The sequence below is a fragment of the Bos indicus genome, chromosome 3 (assembly GCF_029378745.1).
Source record: "Bos indicus isolate NIAB-ARS_2022 breed Sahiwal x Tharparkar chromosome 3, NIAB-ARS_B.indTharparkar_mat_pri_1.0, whole genome shotgun sequence".
Classification (NCBI taxonomy): Eukaryota; Metazoa; Chordata; class Mammalia; order Artiodactyla; family Bovidae; genus Bos; species Bos indicus.
In genome coordinates, this window is record NC_091762.1 from 53,330,117 (window position 1) to 53,335,543 (window position 5,427).

Consider the following 5,427-nt stretch of genomic DNA (forward strand, 5'->3'; position numbering starts at 1 on the left):
GGATTTTGTTAAAGATCCTAAGTAGCAGAGAACATATGGATGGAAGAAAGATGTTCTTGCCTGAAAACAGTCCAGGTGATCTGTTGCTTTTCACCACATATCATGGAAGCCAGTTGTACTAGAGGCTTCTGGGGTAACTCTTGCCTCTGCAGATAAGAGTAGGGACTATGTCTGTCTTATGTTTTTTTCTCTAGGTCTAGCCTAGTGCCTGGCACATAGTAGAGGATCAGTGAGTATTCAGAGCATGGATGGTTTTGTTGAAATAAATGAGAAACTGGAAATACTAGGAAGACTTGGGGGTCCCTCCTGGTTGATGGGTGTCTTCCAGAGAAGTTGGAATCCAGCGTTGGGTGGCACAGCATCATACCAGTAACCCTCCCTCCCCAGAACCCTCCTCGTGGTTAAGGCCTAGCTTCCAGTTTCCAATTGGTGCCACTCTTTCCAATTATTTGGATGCTGTCAGTCAAACACAGTGTGAGTATCAGCTGCTGAATAGCGGCCTGAGAGACAGGAAGGAACTACATTCAAGTGCTGCTCTACCAATAACCTTCTGTGAGCGTGGGCCTTATTTGCAAAATAAGCCCAAGGCCCAAATGATCCCGAAGGTCCACTCCAGTCTTGACACTCTGTGCCCTTTCTTTGAAAGACCCAGACTTGGAAAGACACTGTTTTTCACCATTGTTTCTTACTACCCAGTCTTCAGAGCTATACTGCACTAGACCAATTAGCTGGGTAATTGTTCCCGAGTACAGGCTTATTTTTAATTAGATAGTGCCTGGGTTCACACTCTAGCAATTAACCCCCAAATGGAATAATTGCTCTAGAAAGAACACAGCATAATTATTTTGAAGCTCATCCTTCTTACTTACCAACTCTACTCAGGCTACAACAAGAAAGGAGCTATCTGCTATAGGTTGGCCACTTTCTCCATGACCTCTGCATGGTCCTTGACACATGGTCCTCCATTCATCTTCACAACTGGCTGCTAGATGCCTGAAGGTCATTGTGGCCTGCTGTCTGATCCCTCTCCTGACCTATGACATCACAGTTCCTATGGATTTGGTGACAATTTCCCAGCTGCACCTACAGGGCTCCCATAGGTCACTCAGGGTCAAAAGCTACAAACAAAAATGCCATGCCAAAAACATGGTGAAAAGGGGAACTGGGAAATTAGTTGGTTTCTTTTCAATCTTCACAAAATAGCAGCCTTTGGGTTACGCACAAACTTAACTGCTTTTGTCTATTTGCAGAACTTATGAATCCATGGGTAGGAGAGAGAAAGGACTGCTAACATAACCCACAGTTAGTCAACCACACATTTCTCAAACAAGCTGCATTTAATACAGCACAAACAGAGCACGCAGTGAGAAATTTGTTACTAAATTTGTTAAAGTGATTCGTAGGTATTTAAACTTGAGTATGCGTTTACAGTTTAAGGTAATTGGCCTATTTTAAATAACTGGCAACACACACGCACTGTACTTTTTTCTCTTCCTTTCCCCCTGCTAAATGTTTCCTGGCATGCTGACAGCCCCACTGCAGTCAGCATCAGGACAGTATACAACAGACCAGAGGCAACATGACCAGAGATTTACCACTTGGCATAGAAAACCTGAGCTAGCGGATCTGGCGACAGGATCCAGGAGTGTGTTTTTGGCTTGGCACCCAGTTAAGGGATGGATAAAAATTTATCATCCAATGAGGGAGGCACTGGCAGTAGAGCCGATTGTCTGAAATAGACATCTCAGAGGCAAGCCCGTTGTGTGAAAACTCTTGCTCACTAGCTATATCCCTCAGTTTAAGCCTCAGTTTCTTCAGCCATAAAATGGGGATTCTCAGACTTCCCTGCTGGTCCAGTGGTTAAGAATCTGCCTGCCTATGCAGGGGACATGGGTTCGATCCCTGGTCTGGGAAGATTCCACATGCCATGGGGCAACTAAGCCCATGCACCACAGCTACTGAGCCCAGGCTCTGGAGCTCGTGCTCCAAAACAGGAGGAGCCACAGCAAAGAGAAGCCCACACACTGCAACTAGAGAGTAGGCCCCACTCTCTGCCACTAGAGAAAGCCCACGCACAACCACAAAGAACCAGAACAGCGAAAAATAAAATAAATTTAAAAAATGGGGACATCTTTATCTCACATTCTGTGGAACAAATGCATTAAAAATACAAAGAACATCTCACATGGTCCCTGGCACATGTAAGCATTCAGTTGCATGCTCGGTTGCCCAGTTGTGTCCAACTCTTTGTGACCCCATGGACTGTAGCTCACCAGGCTCCTCTGTCCATTGAATTTTCCAGGCAAGAATACTGGAGTGGGTTGCCATTTCTTACTCCAGGAAGCATACAAAGAATGTTGGTGATTTATAAGGGGTAAAATTATTACTGCCTTGACCATGAGTATGTTGAGTCTTGCCACCAGCTAAATGTGCAGATTTTAAAATGTACTTCTTACTCAAAATAATTCACTTACATGAAAAATAATGTTAAACACACAAATCTATGACAGTCAACCTTAATGGTTTAATTAGGTTGGATAGTGCACAGCTCACACACCTGGAAGCAGCAACCTTGAATAGTTTTTTACCAATGGTTGGCCCTATGCTTCTATCATATTATGCTTATTAGATGTTATCCTAGGCCATCCCTCATACAGAAGATGTAGAGGGATTGCTGCCTGCTCTGGACCAAATTATGTCCGCTCCAAATTCATATGTTGAAGCCCTAAGCTACTGTGATGGTATTTGGAGATGGGGCTTTTGGGAAATAATCAGGGTTAGATGAGGTTATGAGGCTGGGGCCTTATAAGAAAAGGATTAGTGACCTTCCAGGAAGAGGCACCAGAGAGCACACTCTCTCTCTCCACCATGTGAGGACCCAGCAAGATGGCAGCTGCAGCCATCTCAAGCCGGGAAGACAGGCTTCATCAGGAACTGAATTTGGTCAGCACCTTCACCTTGGACTTTCCAGCTTCCAAAACTCCAAGAGAATAAATTTCTCAGAGTTTAATCCTTTTATGCTAGTTGTATATTGTCACCCTGTTTATTAACTTATATGCAGAGTACATCATGAGAAACGCTGGGCTGGAAGAAACACAAGCTGGAACCAAGATTGCCGGGAGAAATATCAGTAACCTCAGATATGCAGATGACACCACCCTTATGGCAGAAAGTGAAGAGGAACTCAAAAGCCTCTTGATGAAGGTGAAAGTGGAGAGTGAAAAAGTTGGCTTAAAGCTCAACATTCAGAAAACAAAGATCATGGCATCCAGTCCCGTCACTTCGTGGGAAATAGATGGGGAAACAGTGCAAACAGTGTCAGACTTTATTTTTTGAGGCTCCAAAATCACTGCAGATGGTGACTGCAGCCATGAAATTAAAAGATGCTTACTCCTTGGAAGGAAAGTTATGACCAACCTAGATAGCATATTGAAAAGCAGAGACATTACTTTGCCAACAAAGGTTCGTCTAGTCAAGGCTATGGTTTTTCCAGTGGTCATGTATGGATGTGAGAGTTGGACTGTGAAGAAGGCTGAGTGCCGAAGAATTGAGGCTTTTGAACTGTGGTGTTGGAGAAGACTCTTGAGAGTCCCTTGGACTGCAAGGAGATCCAACCAGTCCATTCTGAAGGAGATCAGCCCTGGGATTTCTTTGGAAGGAATGATGCTAAAGCTGAAACTCCAGTACTTTGGCCACCTCATGCGAAGAGTTGACTCATTGGAAAAGACTCTGATGCTGGGGGGGATTGGGGGCAGGAGGAGAAGGGGACGACAGAGGATGAGATGGCTGGATGGCATCACTGACTCGATGGACGTGAGTCTGAGTGAACTCCGGGAGTTGGTGATGGACAGGGAGGCCTGGCGTGCTGCAATTCATGGGGTCGCAAAGAGTCGGACACGACTGAGCGACTGATCTGATCTGATCTGATGGCAGTACAAGCAGAATAAGCCCTCTGCGAGCTTCTACAGTACTTTCACTGGTCTATCACTGCAACAGTTACATTGAATTTGAACTGTATGCTTATTTGTTAGTGTTCTCCAGCACACTGTGAGCCACTTAAGGGACAAGGACTATGTCTCTCCTTTCTGCACATTCCCATATTTATCTAAGTAAATAAGTGTTCCTTAGATATTTGTTGAGTGAAGAATGAATTTTGCCACTTTCTTTCAGTCTAATTTGATGCTACTTGGTGGGTGGGGGTGGCAGTAGTGTATTGTACAACCCAGGGTGAGTCATCTGTGCTCCTTGAGTTGTTCTCAAAGAGAGTGGCTGCTACTTGGTAATGAAAGGTCATTTAAGTTTCCTTCATACCCTGCAGGATGAGGGATGAGAACATGAACTGAGTGGGAAAGGAAGTCTGGTATTACGCAGAGTCTATGTGTGATCAACAAGAGAATTTCTCTTTGGTTGATTTGAGTGTTGGAGTAATTCCTAAATTTCTGCTATAAAAGAGAGCTTTTCTATGAGGACAGTGGAATAGTAAAAATATTATCTGATGGCAACATTCCAGCCTGAAAAAATACATTCAGGAGAAAATATTATGTTGATACTTTGGGTATCTATCATCTATTTCAGTCAGTCAGTTCAGTTCAGTCGCTCAGTCATGTCCAACTCTTTGCGACCCCATGAATCGCAGCATGCCAGGCCTCCCTGTCCATCACCAACTCCCGGAGTTCACCCAAACTCATGTCCATCGAGTCGCTGATGCCATCCAGCCATCTCATCCTCTGTCATCCCCTTCTCCTCCTGCCCCCAATCCCTCCCAGCATCAGGGTCTTTTCAAATGAGTCTGCTCTTTGCATGAGGTGGCCAAAGTACTGGAGTTTCAGCTTTAGCATCATTCCTTCCAAAGAACACCTAGGACTGATCTCCTTTAGAATGGACTGGTTGGATCTCCTTGCAGTCCAAGGGACTCTCAAGAGTCTTCTCCAACACCACAGTTCAAAAGCCTCAATTCTTCAGCACTCAGCTTTCTTCACAGTCCAACTCTCACATCCATACATGACCACTGAAAAAACCATAGCCTTGACTAGACGGACCTTTGTTGGCAAAGTAATGTCTCTGCTTTTGAATATGCTCTCTAGGTTGGTCATAAGTAAGCATCTTTTAATTTCATGGCTGCAATCACCATCTGCAATGATTTTGGAGCCCCAAAAAATAAAGTCTGACACTGTTTCCATTGTTTCCCCATCTATTTCCCATGAAGTGATGGGACCAGATGCCATGATCTTCGTTTTCTGAATGTTGAGCTTTAAGCCAACTTTTTCACTCTCCTCTTTCACTTTCATCAAGAGGCTTTTGAGTTCCTCTTCACTTTCTGCCATAAGGGTGGTGTCATCTGCATATCTGAGGTGATTGATATTTCTCCCAGCAATCTTGATTCCAGCTATTTAGCCCCAACTTAAACTGTAATAAGAGTTTATATTA